This window comes from Trichogramma pretiosum, unplaced genomic scaffold, assembly GCF_000599845.2.
Source record: "Trichogramma pretiosum strain Unisexual culture from Peru unplaced genomic scaffold, Tpre_2.0 scaffold8, whole genome shotgun sequence".
In the NCBI taxonomy this organism is placed as follows: Eukaryota; Metazoa; Arthropoda; class Insecta; order Hymenoptera; family Trichogrammatidae; genus Trichogramma; species Trichogramma pretiosum.
In genome coordinates this window covers 1,865,261-1,882,321 of record NW_019641699.1, presented here as the reverse complement: position 1 = coordinate 1,882,321, position 17,061 = coordinate 1,865,261, and the positions used below count along the sequence as shown (strand labels likewise).

General features: G+C 38.8%; 1 non-coding gene across 1 annotated transcript; it reads right to left on the bottom strand.

Moving 5' to 3' along the window:
- Positions 1 to 2,328: 2,328 nt before the first annotated feature.
- On the bottom strand, positions 2,329 to 2,401 carry Trnav-uac. Its single transcript has one exon. It is a non-coding gene; the product is annotated as a tRNA-Val (tRNA).
- Between the last annotated feature and the right edge of the window lie 14,660 nt (positions 2,402 to 17,061).

The window sequence follows — 17,061 nt, the reverse complement described above, 5'->3', positions numbered from 1 at the left end:
TTCGATGAAGTTGGTTTTTTCCGTGACATTTGATGAGATGTGTTTTTCTTCATGGCATCCGATGAGGTGTGTTTTTTCCATAGCATTTTACAAATGGGTTTCTTTTGATAGTGTTTTTTCCGATGTTTTTTTTCACAAGAACCGGCGATTTATTAAGTGTAACCCTTTCCATATCAATTTCCATAATTTTATCCCGTACAAAATTGATTGCAATTATAATTTTTTGCTCGCACTGGCGCAAATGGTATACATCTCTATATTATAAAACTGATCGACACTGCAGCCACTGTTTAATGAAAGAAGGAAAGCAAGAATTAAATCTCTATTCAGGAGTCAATTTCGAAAATTGAAAATTGAAGAAAATATTAGATTAAATTTACTTTCTTGCCCTCACTAAAAATGGTAGGTTTGTGGGCACTACGGGTAAGGAATATTTTAGGCTTCACCAACAGAAACTAAAAACATTCGAGAAAATACTAAATAAACTGTTTCAAAAATGGGAATTATGACGGAAAATAAAAAATTATAAAAATATAAAATTGAATGTACACCCGCCAAGTTAAATACGCGGACCTCGAAAATTTGTGATCGATTAGTCGCTTCCTTCACTTGTTTATAAACAACAGCGCGTGACTACAGTTTCACGACGTACCTTTCGCAGTGAAGGAGGCGACTAATCGATTTCAAATTTTCGAGGTCCGCGTATCTAACTTGGCGGGTGTACATTCTTGGATTTAAAAATGGAAGGTCGACAGACGAATAGTGCAATGGTGGTGACGAGATGGGAGAGGGGGGCGCAGAAAAGAGGAGAGGGGAAGTTAGCATTCACTGCGCTTCATAAATGGAAATTAAAGAAAATATAAAATTAAATCTACACCATCGTTTTATTTACGCTTAAGTAAAGGTAGAAAAAGCGTAGAGGTGGAAGATAGTGTAGGCAACAGGTTGACATTCATGCTTTGTGAATAGAAATGAAAGAAAATATAAAATTAAATTCACATTATAAAATGTATAAATATGCAAAGGGCAAGGTGCGGGCGGGTGGGGAAAGCGTCAGCCGGTCATGATAGCTTTTTTAATAGAACTTTAATAAAATTACAATTTAAAAAAGTATAAGAATAATTATTTCAATATCAAAAAGAAATAAATGATTAAATTAAATTATAAAGTTAAATTAAAGCTTGTCTACTTTGCTTTCATTATGATTACAGAAAAATTTTAAAAATCACTTCATTTGTACTTATTTCTCAACGGGTGCAGTCAAGGTTTTCCTAATAACTAATAACCTAATAACTGCACCCGTTGATAAATATACTATTTTTTCAGAATTTTGAAAAAAAAATTAGAATTCGCAAACAATTCTTTTCCAATGAATGTTGCTGAAGTAGTTCTTCCGAGTTCATTGTTAAGACAATCGAAAATAAATGCAATGAAATTCGACATAATTTCCCGTTTTTGAGATTTGGAAATTGGCTGCCAATACACACTCACACACATACAGACGTCTGCTTACCTACTTCAAACTACTTTCATCACAGATTATTGGAGTACTCTACACTTTCACGCAGACAAAATGGCCCTGGTCGCGGTTGCCAAACACCTTTGGGCAGATAGAAAACCACCTGACCGCGGCTGTCGTACAGGTACGAGAGATGCTTTGGGAGCTCGGACTGGTCATATGGCCGACCAAAAAAATGAAGTTTTGCTGTTCTCTATAGCAGCCAGAGGATGAAAGCTACAATATGTAGGAAATGTCTCTCATCCGCTACCTGGGCCTGCATACCAATGCCAGATGCAATTCGATATGCAACAGGAAAGAGTCGGTCACAAGGCGATGAGAGTGACAGGAGTTCGCGAATTATGCCCAAGATCATTGGACCCAGGAGCAGAATCATCTTTAAATAACTTTAATTTTTCACTTTAAATGGGGTAAACAATTGTCTCTTTGAAAGCCCCAATTTGCTATAGTTAATAGGCTACGTTAGTATAATATAGAATTTCGGCTATTATATAAGCTTATTAAATAGTATGTTTTGCCCCTAAGGAGTGAAAAACTGGAAAGTTTCAGAGAACGTGTAATTTATCATCCTAGGCGAACCCGAGGCTGATAATCACGTGCTCTGAGACTTTCTTTTTTCGCTACATAGGTGCAAGTACAATTTTTTGTGAATCCCCCAGCCTAAAGTAACATTTTGGCTTTGCTCAGAGGGAGTAAAATGTTACTTTAGGTTGGGCACAAAAAAAATTATTGCAAACTAAAAATGGAAATAAGCCTTCATTAAGTACTCGATTGCGAACCAAAATTTTACCAATATAAAATCAAAAAGATGGTTCCGGCCGGGATCGAACTGGCGACCTTCTGCGTGTAAAGCAGACGTGATAACCGCTACACCACGGAACCACGGTAGTGTCGGTGGTTTTAATTGACCATTAATAATTTTTGGTCAAGTACTCGTGCTTTTATTGAGTTATGCTTTTTCTGCAAAACGAGGTAATACTATCCAGAATTTGGTTGAAAAAGTTAATTCAGCTAAATTGAAATATTTTATAGCAAAAGAGCTTAAAAGTAGCTGCAATGTTGCAATTTTTAGGTGAGACTACAAATAATTATTTCTCGTCAATATATAATAATAATTTAATCATGAATATTAGATTATTTCTTCGACACATATTTTTTTCGTCATCCAGTTGCGGGTAAAAAAAAACGAGTTTTTAAAACTTGCTATATAGAACTTTAAGGGGAGGCTCTCATCTAGCGCCTCAAAAATGACGAGTTTTCCGTGATTTTTTTTTCGTGGAAGGAAGTGAATAATGCAGTCAAGTTTTTTGGTACTTATAAAGTATGTATTTAACTATATTTACACATTTTTTCAGACCAAAATATCGAATTATTTATCGCCTAGCAGCGTTTGATGGAGATCGTGTTAAAAAAGGTACCTCAACGGGCGGCAAGCTAGCGCCTTCAGTTTTTGCCCGAAACTAAAAAGGCGAAGTTCCTCTTAAACAAGATGACATTTGCTGGAGCTTGAACCTAAATAATTGCAAAAAAATTAAAAATTGATAAAATGGTGGACTTCAGAAAGAAAATTTTTTTCTTCGCCCTTTTTTAGCTCTTTCAAGAGCTGCAAAAAGTAATAATAATGAAAAAATTTTAAATTGTATAGGTTCAACTCCAGACAATTTAATTAGCTGTAAAATGAAGAAAAAAGTGTTTCTTTAAGTGCAGTACTTTTCGAGATATCTTGCCGCCCGATTCAGAAAACATGGTTTCGAGAAAAACGCGTTTAAAATTTTAGAAAGTGAATGTACATACAAACATAAATCGTTCCCTCGTAAAAAGACAGCTTCGGTTTTTTGCCTATAACTTTTCAAGTAAATCGATTTTGGTAAAAAGGGTTTCAGGGATGTATTCGACGGGACATTTGCTAACTAAGTAAGCAAAAAAAAAATCGAGTTTTTGATCGAGTCTCATGAGAGCATCCCCTCAACCCAAAAATCGCAAGTATGCCGCTACGTTTATACTTTTGAATACTCTATGGAACGGGTGAAGATATGCTTTTTCACCTTGACTTTTTATTTTTTATTTTGTTTATCATATCGATTGCGTTTGCAAAGAAGAGTTGAAAAATTGTAATTTTTAGACTTGCAAGCTCTAATGCGATTTTTGCATGTTGACCACAAACGTCCATGAAATTGGTAATCGAAGAAAAATCGAGTCTATTTACGGGAAGAAAACAGCTAAAAGGTTCATAGAGCAGCTCTTCCTCGGGCGTGGCCGACTTAGCTAGCTCTAAATTTCCTAGAAAAGGTACAAAGTGCAAAAACGTGCTGCTCTTGTTTTGCAGAAAACTCCTACATACATAATAAAGAAAAGTTTTTGTGTTTTTATTTGTATTGGAATATGCAATTGTTTAGCTTTTCCCGCTGCAAAAATTTTAATTTGATTTTAATATATTTTAAATACGACAAAATAACATTTTCTATTTTCAATGTATAATCTGTGCGATTCATGCATACTAGTGTAACTTTAAACAAAGTCCAAGGACACGTACTTTTAACATGAAATTATATACAATCGATTATACGCGAAGTTTTCTTTTAGGTTTTTATGGCTTCGTTGATTTTTTTCGAGCACTTTTTGGAAATTTGTTTAGCTTGAAACGGAATAGGCCATCATTTTTATTAAATTTAAATTACGAGGCTAGGTCAGTTTTGTTAGTGTAAGCGATATTTTCTTTTCGTTTACACTGCTCAATGTGCACATAGATTTTTTTCTTTTTTCTATGGACTCGTAAACGCTGTGCGTATAACAATAACTCAACGCTAGATATTGTATTTTTATATAGCAAAATTATGAATTGTAAAAAGTGCCAAAGTCAAAATATAAAATAAGTAAAAGAAGGAGAAGTGTCCTTAAAAAAGTTTGGATTCAATTTCTGGATTCAATTTTGCTCGTTTTAGGTCCACGTTTTTAAATTTCAAAAAACTATCAACACCGGTTAACGACCTTTTTCAAAGATTTCAAAACCGGATTTTTTTTGTAAAAGCTCTGAAAATTCGCAGGACCCTAATGCGATTTCGAAAATTTTACCAAAAGTGAACCAGTCTTATTAATGTGGCACAGGTATAACTTAGATCGACTGAGAATATAGGGCCAGCTTGAATTAAAAGTGTTGACCGAACTGATTGATTGATAGAATGGATCTGGGAAATGAATGAGTTTGTCAGTTACTGACTGGATAGTTTTTATCAGTTCCTCATAAGAGGTATGAGCGAGTCATAAAAAATAGATGAAGACTTCAGAGCGCGGAGAGCGCGCTGTTAAGTCATAAATGACTATTATCTTAGGAAAATCGAAAACTATCCCTAGTTTAAGAATGGTGTATAAATAATTTTCGCGGCTCCTGCAAACATGATAAAAAATTGCTTCGAACTGTTTTTTTTCTTAAAGAATTCATTCGTGTTTTTAATTTAAATGATGTAAACATAATGTAAAGAATGAAAAGCTATTGTTTAATTTATTCATAAATGGGGGCTGAAAGAAGCATCATCAATTTTTCGAATAACTTGTCTAATTTTACTGCACTGCATTACACATACGCAGAAGCATGAATTTGAAATGTTTCACTGTAATGTAAAGTTGTTCTAAAAAGCAAACAACAAAAGTCCAAATAAAAAAAGACTACCTAGATTCGAAAGTGGGTGAAATCATAATATATTTATCGACAATTCTGAGAATAAGTCGCTACGATCTGCTTATCTAGCCATTCTTCGTGTCATATGGATTAAATTACTTACATTGCATGGCAGTGTGGTAAATCTGTATGCGAAAATTGAAGGTACTGCAGTGTAAAAAAACTGAGAGGCAAAACTATGTGACTGTCAATGGATGAGCCTGAGGTGGCTTTATCCTGCTGTGCAGACCAAAATCGACTCGCGATTTCTTCTCTTTTTTCAATACCTCGAACTTGACAGTGTACGATTCTGCCAGATAAATAGGTAGATGAATAATTCTTTTATGCGTTGCGTCGCACAATCATGCAAAAGTTCGCAACTATATTCTACAACCGAACGTGTGTTATGCGGAGTGCGCTGAGGAGATTACACGAACTATTGACCAATGTATGCAATGCCTTACGCCGCCTGCCAACACTGAGCATCCCAAAATCCGGTTATAGAGAAAACCGGTCTCTTGCCATATATTCTATAAAGATTAGGGTATCCCTTATGAACAAAATTGCATGAAAACTCGCACCCGAACTATTAAAAGTTTGCTTGCACCTAAAAGTGATGAAACCCTTGCAGTTATGGCTCATTTTTATAGTCATTGAACTGTATGTTAGTCGAAAAAAATTTTCAAAACGTCTTCAAATAATGTGTACGCCTTCTTGGACTTATTTTATGATATTTTTCCTATAAATTTTTAATTCGATACGATAACGTTATTGGAAAGTTTAAAACCAGAATAATTATTATTCTTTTATAAATGTCTTGACTAAGAGCTAACTAGTGATTCTAATGAAAATTATAATTTTCTTCAGTTGATGAATTTATTTTTAAAAATTTTCAATTAGCAAAAATATTTACAATTCAAATGAAATAAAATTAAAAGTAATGCAAAACGCATTTTCGTTAAAACTTAAGGTCATTTTGTAAACAGTGAAACACATTATGATATTGGAAAGTGATGCTTCTTGACCATAGAGGACATATTTGTGTATTACACTCTTACGTATTCGAATTTACATTTTTTTTAATTTTCCCATATTATTTAAACGGGAAAAACGGACGCATGTGGCACTATCTATAGATACACGGAAAAGTGATTGATTCTTGAAATATGAAACAGGAAAATATTGCACTACGAAAGAGCATGCAGGTTCGTCAATTGCTAAGACTGCTTAACGTTTTCGAGTGCATGGTCGCGCGACATTTGTAGAAAGCTGCAATGGTTAAAAAATTTGGTAGATACTGCGTAGGACAGTGGAGATTTGCTTCGCTTTTCGTAAAACAGCTTCAGAAAAGCTTAAGCAGCACGACCTCCTGTGGTGCAAGTCTGCATCGTGTTTTGTAGTTCTCGTAGCTTTATCTTTCAAGAGCCAATCACTTTTCCGTGTAGAGTGATCTACTCTATACAGTTAACTTATTGAGATCGGACAGTGATTTTCTTTCATTGTAAGCCAAATGATGAACTTTCAAGGGTTGAGAGCGAGGATTTGAGCAATTTGGAAAATAACGGACAATCTAATCCACAGTTGGACGTATTAGACTACCACCCTATTAAGCGCTTTGGTAGAAAAGTACGAATGACCCATAAAGTTAAAATTTACGATTTCTCTGAAGCGTGTGTATAGAAAATGTTTGTTTTTTTGTAGAATAAACTGAAGCCGTGACTGTTTTTGAGCGAAAAAGGGTAAATTTTCATTGTGAGCTCAGCAGAATTTATGAATAACTCCCGTGCAACTAGCTCCACTCGAATGAAATGAACTCGCCACACGTGCAAGTGAAACGAACGTTCGTAGATTTATATTTCACTGCGGCGACGCGTATACCTTTGTATGCTGCGTAAGAAAAAAATGAGGAAGAGGAAATTGTTGGTTCGCGCGAGTGGGAGCCGCTACTAAAGTGACATCCAACGTTGTGTACCTCGATCGCGAATCACCTGCCGCTGCCTTCGGCACACATGCGTATTTTCGCGACGTATCCCATGTTCCATTTCTGGCCGAGTCACGGTTTGTTTATGCCTCGAGTCTGCGAAAAACCCGAGGTGGGGTCTTTTTATGAGCGTGTGCGTATTGAGCTTTTGTGGATTTATATCAGAGAATAAGGAATTCGAGGTGTGTTTTCAGCGCAATTATCGCAAGTCAAAAACTGTTGGCAGAAATTTCCAAAAAAATGTACGGCTTTAGAAAAGCATAGCAAGAAAAAAGTGTTAAAGAGTTTAGATGACTCGAGTCCATGAGTGAGGCGATATTTTGGCTTTGTTCAGCGCTGCGTTTTAAATTTCGTCGTTTCCCTTTGGCGCAGCACTCTCGAAGCGTTTTTATGACTTTTTTGTTTTGATGCGCGTCACAGAAAATGTCAAGTTGAACTCTACTTCTGCGTCCAAGATTGCAGTATAGCACCAGTTCACGCAGCTGCAGCAACAGAAGCTCGCGCGTTTATGCGTCTTTCAACGTCTGGCTTTATAAATAGACCGGCTCGAGGCTTTTATTTTCATGTTCTCCTCTTCTATTTCGAGCGATAATTCTCTTTTTCTATACGCAACAGTTAATCAATAACAATGATCGAAATGTTGAAGTTTATGAACCCAAAGCCAATCAAAGTTTTGAGAAATTTGGAAAAGTAAATTGGCAATTTACTATTTAAATAACATGATATAGAAGAAAGTTCAATATAATTCGAGTATCGGAAGGAACAGAAAATGAGAAAAGTTTGCAGTTTCCCGGATGGTTACGTATCTATAGACATAAATTTTTAAATACAGAGAAAGAGAGAGAGAGAGAGAATGAGAATATGCAGGGCATAGTTATACATGGAAAGTTGTTGAACTTTCCCTTTCTTCAGCGCTATAGGTATGACGACGGGCGAGCTCCATACGTGTCTGAGTGCGTACGGCAAATTTTCTTTTCTCTGCAGTGGAATAGGGGGTGGTAAGTTTGTGTGCGTGTGAGTCGTACATTATGCAGGGCGCGTACAGCTCTTTCACCTACTCCCACTTCTCTATGGAAAATGGCGTGCGTACATAAAGATCGGAGCAACTGCCAAGACCATACGACTATTTTCTCGTCAAGGGATCTGGCCCGGACTACCATCACGACAAATGCGTATAGTTTACCGTGATTATTTTGTCTTTTAAGCTACTTTCGTTCGAAGTGAAATCATCCGATTTACACTCGGTATGTTCCCACGTTTAATAATATTTCTAATATTTTATTCGAAGGCAAAAGAAATATCACGATAATTAGTTGTTAATTAGAAAAAAAGAAACGAAAAAAGAAAGAAAAGAACGAGGTGACGAATAAAAAAAAAGTTGAAATGGTTTTTCTTTCTTGTGTTAGAGAATCGTTTTACATGATTGACAGCTGTTCGCTCCATGCGTGAACTATAGCTGAAGCTTGACTAGACAATTTTGCCGGAGCATTTCTGTTTTTATCGATTTCCTCAAAGTGGTCGTTGACTGCTTCTTTATACCTAAGCGCTATTATGTCGGCCAACGATGAATCCAAGATTTCAAGGCTTATAATATATTATAAGGTTAAAAGGTTGCTGGCTCGCTCATTAGTAGCAAGGAATAAAATATCCCGTTGCCAGTCGTGCTTGTACGTATTATATCACGTAGTATGTCAAGCGACTTACTGGTGGGGCTGTACTGCACGCGCACACAATTAGCACATAAAATATACGCGGGCGCAGAAAACGCAGTGTTTGTACTTTGTACTATTTTTAGGCAGCAGAAGCTCGCTTAAATTGGTAATGGCTCCAAACAACGACTTTTCGTGACAGTCACACTCGCTGATGATTGTCGAAAATACAAAGACAGCTTGATTACAGGTCTGGAACAGCCCATCAGCACGAGCGTCTCTTCGAGCTCCACAGTCTGGACATCGAGGAGCAATGGCGCATAGCTTCGGCACAGAGGAAGATTATGACAGGTTCGAGAGCAGTGGATGGAAAAAAACACGCAATATAACAAGTATTAATGTAGAAATTGTTGAGCTGGCCCAAGTTGTTGAGTCGTTTAAAAGGTCTTAAATAGCGCAATCCAAGGAGCAATTGGATGCGCCATTCTAATTTCTATGCGGCATGAATGAGATGAGCCGGCGAATATGGAAGTAGCGGCGCGCACGTGAGTCCCGAGCAAAGTGCTATTACATATAGCTGTGTAGACGCCAAGTCGGATACTAGTCCGCGGAGCGCAAGTCCGCGCGCAGTCGAGGCGAATGTTGAACTGAGCACTGGGGAGTAGAATTGGCGATGAGACACCGTCGGTCAGGCTGACTGCGATCCGCGCGCCAAACTTTGGCACATTCTTCAGTTTTTCAATGAATAAAAGATGACTCTGGGTAGGTAGGTGCAGGACCGAGGAGCTGACTGGATATGCCATATAATACCCGTCTGCTTTGTACGCGAGTGTATGCAAAGTGCAAACTGCTGGTGGCTGGGTAGGATCCAAGGACGACGCCAGGGGGACAATTGCTTCGCATTGGCCAACGGTCGAGACTTTGAGAGAGAGAGAGAGAGAGAGAGAGAGAAAACTGAGAAACGAGTCGATGGTGCGCAGAGTTGAGCATAAAGCACGACGAGTCGAAAGAACGGCGAACGACGACTCGGGCTTACTGGCGCCGCCGTCGCTAGTCAGCCTGCACCGAGGGAAGCACCAACACAGAAACCAACCACCAGAGATATGTGCTCTTTATATAGCTCTACATAGCCCAAGTTGCTATATATATACTTCGAACAGTGAACCGCTTCGTATACACGTATGCGTGTAAGTACTGCTCGAGTAGTGGTGCAGCGGCGCGTGTCCGTATCTATGTATGCGTGTACGTGTGCGTATTTTATACACTCGCAAGTCGCAGTCCGGAGAGCAGCTCACAGCAGCGCGAGCATATATACAGACGCAAAGATAGACGCACATGTGACATGCACAGTGCAGAGCTCTCGCACACACGCACACACAAACACCGTCTCGACTCTCGCAGTCCGAGACCGAGAGTGATCTGCGCGTATACTTGCGCGCCAGACTACAGTGCAGTCCAGGGAGCGAGCCAACTCGCAACAGCGCGTTCGCTGGTTCGTTTCTCGACTCTGCCCGACAACTATAATATGCGCCTGCTATAAAGCTCTATGTTAGTGCCGACGTATATGTATACATCGGAGTCTCTGCGACTCTGAATCTCCGTGGCGGGGGAAGATTTTTGCGAGCGCGACGGAGATAACTGCACGCGAGTCGAGTATTTCTCTCTCTCTCTCTCTCTCTCTTGCATGCAGCTCGCCCCTATTTGAGTCTGCCTCGCTAACTGACGCTTCGTCCGTGTGAGCCTGTGTTTGTGCAGTATACTGCGGGGCTGCTGCTCTCGCTTCTCCTCCTCGTCCTCCTCTCGGCCTCCTCATCCTCCTCGTCGTCGTCGACTCGTCGTACTGCGTACCTGTACTTGTGACTCGGCTGTGTTTGTGTGTGGCAGTGCGAGTGAGTGAGAGAGAAGAAACCGTATATACATATATAGCTATATATAACTATCTCTATGTATGCGACTATAGCTAGCCGTGCGCCCATATCGTACGTTGAGCTGGCGGCTCGCTCCTCGTTCGCTGCTGCTGCTTGGCTTGCGTTTGCCTATGCATGCATTGCCGCCGCCGCCGCTTCTTGCATGTGTTGACTCTACGTACATAGATTCATACATACGTGAGTATATATATATTCGTACAAACACATCCACGAGCCTATATCACCAACACGTACACACGTATACACGTACGACGCACCCATATGTGTGAAAAAGAGATTATTGTTTTATTGAACGAGTCGCGGAAAGTCGGAGCAGCCAAGCAACGTCGTTTTCTTATCGATGTTCAAATGTGATCGCCTTTAAACATCTCCGCTATACAGTCTTGTTTTATCCGACGCAGCTAACGTCGCTTGACTTAGTCAATACACACACCTATGATACTCGGTCCTGTGTCCTGTGCTCTTGCTACTGCTGCTTTATAGAGCACAACTCGAGCTGCAGCTACTACACATATTGCTGCAGTGGCAATTCCAGCAGCAGTCTCGACTCTCGTTGCAAGTATGCATCTAATGTGTCAAGTACTTCGTCAACAGTGAACTGCCTCCATTCCCATTAAATATTATAATATACAAATATACAGCTGCATACCCACCCGCCCACCACACTCACACACATGCACACACACAAACCTCCCTTTTACTAATTAAAAACACATATACGTGTTAAGCAGTGAGAAATATAATTGTGCTCGTCATTCCTTAGTTAATACACGTCGTGTCTCATTTTTTTTCTTCGAAAACACAAGCGCATGATCTACAAAACTAAATAGAGAGAGATATAGATAACAGGCAGCTGTTTATTATCATTAGTAAATTATAAGAATATCAATAAGTTGTAGTTTTACTATTTTTACTGATCGAGAAAAAAAGTTCGTGCATCAATGCACTCACATATACTTACACGAACACGTGAGTACATAATGCACATTAGCATAAATATTTATTATAGTGAGTGTGCGCGAGTGTTCGGTCACTTCTAATTTGGTGTGTTCGTGAGTTCTCAACTTTGTTGATTTTTGTACTACTCGTTATTATTGCAATCAGCGAAATCATTGTCGTGGGAAGCCGACGAGCAGCTATATAAGCTGCAACAGCATTTTCAACTTCAATTTTGATGAGGTATCTTTTGTACCTGCAGAACTATCGATAAACGAGACGATTAGCTGTATAAGCTCAAAAATCATAAATTTTACATCTTTTGGATCAATAAAATCTATTTTTCACGGAAAAATTCTAAGCGCAAGAGGGTGAAATAAATTTTCCAAAATAAGCAATTTTTCGTACCACGACGGTCGACAGCAGCTGCTTAGCTGCCACTCCACTCGTTTGCTGCAGGTCACAAGAATTTACAACTTTTAGTATTATTCGCTAAGAATAATCAGTCATATTTTAAACAAGTAATACTACATCACTGATGAAGATCGTTGAACTTGGATATGAAAAACATAAATCAGAAGCAACAATCGATTTAGCAAAAAAAGTGGGTTTCTACGCATCAGATGTAGCAGCAGCCGTAGTTCGTGCAAGCGAGAAAGAGAGAGAGAGAAGCGACGCCGTTATATGTGTGTGTTAGTGTGTGCAATTGCAAACGGTTGGGTGTATTCTCCTTTGATGTGTAGCTGCTGCTGCCACTTTATGCAGCTAATTGGCATTATTAAATCTTTATAGATAGATTTTCAACAGTCGAAGCAAAAATGTTTGTCGAGTGCGTGAAATTGGTACTTGGCGTTTACGTGTAGATATCTGTGCGTACATCTACTGATGTGCGTGTGTGCATAATATATATAGCTGTATGCATGCAATGTACACGAAGTGCAGTCGAGAAAAGAAATTGGCCTCTTCTCGATGAATATAATGTAACCGATGGGCTATTGGCTCTCTCTCTCTCTCTCTCGCTCTATCTCGCTCTCGTGCAAAACCAGCAGCAACAGCAGCGACAGTAGTCTCGGTGCACCGTGTGAATTTATCAACCAAGAGGAACGAACGTAGTGTTGGCTCTTGCAGCAAAGACATATACGTGCACGTTATATATAACTGCATTAAGAAGCAGCAGTTAGTGATTAGTCCTACTCAGCTCAAGTTGTTGCGCCTGTCTGCGTGCAGCCTCTGTGTATGTGTTCGACTGTATTTATGCGACTCCGCTTTTCGTCCGATATATCTATGTATGTGTCTTAGTCTCATTAGACTATAAATATAATAAAAGATATACGTACGCACACGTACGTATGGGATGGGCGAGCGTACATGTAAGCAAAATGTGCATGTGTGTACGTGTGTGTGTGTCCGTGTGCACGCGAGCTTAGATATCTGTGTTGGAGTGCAAATTTTGCAGTACAGTGCTCTTTAGTGTCGACGAATCATTACAATCAGCGGGCAAATGTTAATTATTTTTTAATTATTTTTGTTGTTGCTCTGTGTCGTTCACTTATACACATATAAAGCGCGTCAATTGCAACTTGTACGTGAGACTCTTCATGTACATAAGGCCTTTATACTCGATTCAGTGGCAGTCTCTACATGGCTGCTGCTAGTATATGCGATGATAAAAACGACCATTGTGAATGTGTAGTGTCGGTCTACTAGTCTTTCTCACTTCGAGATACATCAAATGCAGATCGAGTGATTCTTCGTAAATTAATCCATTGGCGGGAATATGTAGTGAAATCTCGTGTGCAGCTTCGGATAAAATTTAAGAATTGCGAGGTTGAAAATGTATATCTCTCAAAAGCACCGAGCAAACACACACAGACATACACACACACACACACACTGACACAGCTATATTCTACCTTAACTTAGTTTATAGCTACTACTTATATACATATATAAGGATCTATGTTTGTGTGCGTGTGTGTGTGTGTGTGCGCGTATACATACGTAGTTGGAGAGCAGCATTATAGCAAGCCAGTGTGCCGTGTATATAGTATATAGGGGAGAGAGAACGAACCGCCGCCATTTCGTGCCTTCTTTCCTCGCTCGGCTCTCTGCGGCTCTTTAGCTCTCTTCTGCATTGCTGCATTGCTACGGCAATTTAATAACATTTTAAATGTGCAGCTACTCGTTTTTCGGCCAATAAAGACGCAAACACATTGGCTGAAGGTTGCTACATTTTTTCTCGGACAACACAAAAAAAAAACTATTCATCTGTTCTGTGATCTGTCTGTCTCTCTCACACATACATATCACACACACACAAGAACATACATTTAAGGCAGCGACTCCAAGTACATGAATGTGTGTGTACTTACTCTATAATACATATATATATATATATATACCTACATACACATACAACATCATTTAATAAATCTGTGCATATAAGTGTGCTCCGACTAAGTGAATTGCAAATTGCATTTATATGCGTATTTACAGTCGCATATCGACATTTTTATGTAGCAGTGAGAAGTGAAAATCAAGTTAAAGCGTGAAGAAAAAAATGATCTCCATCGCAAAGCTACATGTGATAACATAATAAAATAGTTAATACTTTCGTTCGATGTGTTTATAATTTTATAATAAATTCTTCACTTGGGTGCAAGATAAATTTATAATTTGCGGTTTTACTTGGCCATTATTTCAATGGTCCAAATCCAAGAAAAATGTGCTGCGATCGAAATTTAACAAGGAATCATAAATTTCGCGAAAAACTGCGCTATTAAATCTTATTTTCATAAAAATCGCACTATCGAGCGTGGAAATATGATTTTTTTAATTTTTAGCCGTTTTACGCGCACAACTTGGTAGCAAACGCGAGTGCTAATGCACGGCAGTTGTTTGGTCGTGATGTGTTCTTCCAACAGCTCGGGGTAATATTGCGTCAAAACAGTGCTGGTCAATTTGAGGATATTCGGCTCATAATTTGTGTATGATTATCCGATTGTAAATTCAATGTGTTTGTATCGGTGCAACGATCGATCCAAGTATACACGGCTAACTGGGCTCATTCGAGTTAAAACTGCTTCGACTGTTTCTGGTGAAATCAGTGGTAACAACAACTATTGTTGAAACTTGTGATCGTGTGTTGTGTTGAGCATAATACTTGCTAATTTTTTTTTTTTGCTATGCCATACCGTGCCGAATAAAGAGTTTCAACGCACACATACTCACGCTATGGGCTTGACGAGTGGAATCAAGTGGCCTACGAGAGTAGGCAAAGATAAAAAATCAAAGTAACCTCACGTTCGAGTAAAAAGTAACGAGTCAAACAAGTATAAGTCGGAGAAGCCGTCACATGATGTAAAATTTTGAAAATCAATCGTGGCATTGTTTCGTGATATCTCGGGTTGGCTGCAATCGTAAAAACTTCCACATATTCTAGTAGGCCTAGGCAAAACGTCAAATTCTTCTTTTTTAATTTTTACCCCGCTTGATACATGCTTGATCACATTTAGTCAAGTGTAGAATTTACGCAGTTTTAACGCATCGGCAGTTGCGACAGCAGCTTTCTCTCGCTTCAAAAAGTATTTCATCCCTTTTGTTTTCGCATATGCTTTTTCTCGAATTTTTTGTGTACAAAATGAACAAAAGGGGAAGCTTATTAACGCTGATCAATCCTTTTGAACTCAATCGACAAATGTATCACGCAGCAAAAGAGTATGTGAGCAGCTTGTTGGAGTGCGCTACATTGCGTCTTCTGCCGTCGCTCGCACTTCCGATCTTCTGTTTTCTTCTCGTTAACGTTGCTTTTCCAACATGTCGTCCTTTACCTGCCATAGCTGCTGCATCTGGCGTGTCAAAGGTAGTCCTATGTGTCGTAGTGACATGCGTTTTTTTGTCTGCTTGTATAATGTGCAACGATGTCAATTTGTGCAGAGAAAATTTCTCCCCCACCCTCAATGGCACACATCGTCAATAAGCAGCCTCACACAACTGTCACATTTCTCGTGTGCTCTCTCACACTGCCTTTCTACAAATTGTTACTGCCTAAATTTATCCGCATGATATATGTATGATTATTCTATGGATATATCAACCTGATACTATGAATTGTGCTTGATTACTGTTCAATTTGGAATTGATGAAAACGAAGTAGCGTTCAAACTTGTTTATTTATTATAAAACACTTGGCTGGTAAACGCCCATATTATTCTTGACGCGTCCAAAAGTCAAAAATATTATTTAAATAACATCGTATCATTTTAAAAATCTGTGCTTTATGAGGCGCTCAGCTTTATGGAGCTTCGAAATCATCATTTTACAGATTTTTCTGTGTAACGACCTTATGGATTAATCATTCGAGCTGTTAGAAAATGAGTGAAAGTAATAGAGAATTTCTGTGGGAAAAAATATTCATTCAGAACAAATTTCTGGTTTTGTACTTGTTTCACTGTGTGTAGGTAAAGTTCAGCTTGTTTTTGAAAACTACAAATTTGAATTGGTATCATTATTATCAATATTATTGTTATAATATTGTTATAATTGTAGACAATCCACGAACTCCATGCTCATGAAAGGCATTAAAAATAAAAACGATTAGTTCGGAAGCACCTTCGCTCACTTCACATTTTTTCCCGAGTCTCGCAGGTTACGCGAATCTCCTTATGAGAATCGATGCAATAAACGCGTAGGATTTTGCAGATATACTAACGTCCAAATTTCATCTGTGTCTCTGACTTTCTACATATTTTTGCGTATTTCACGTTATGTACTCATACGGCCAGTTACAGCAAGACCAGTTACTTCAGTTCATAGATGATGGAGAGTTGCATACAGCTCTTGAGTTGCGATCGTGGGTTATTGCCATTACCGCATAATATTCTTCAGGTCGATCGACTCATTTTGCATTACCTGTCGATAGGATGTAAAAAATAACACGTCTAGTCGACTGTCGCTAATGGGCTTTTTCTCCTAGCCGATAGAAATTTATTAAAATTCAACCTACGTACGTCCTGCAGCCGAGAGAAAATTTCAATACGCATTTCTAAGAGAAGTTCTCGCGATCTCCGGCCGGCTTGTAGCACTCTTTCAGAGCCCTGCACTTGAGAAAATATTTCTGCCTGCGATGAGTAACATGCACAATTATATCTATAATTGTATTCATATACAATTTGTTAGATAGGAATTGCTGCTGCGATCGAGTAGCTGTCATCGCTTTTAACGCTTCACCGTACGAGAACAGGGTGCCGTTTGCTTCGCGATATTCTCATTTTGCTATGGTTCTATAGTTTTTCATTCATGGCGTTTAATGTGAAAAATATCGCAATCGAGAATCGGGGGGAAATTTCGTTTGATTCAAGTTCGTGTTACTACATCTAAGCTCGTGGTGGCTA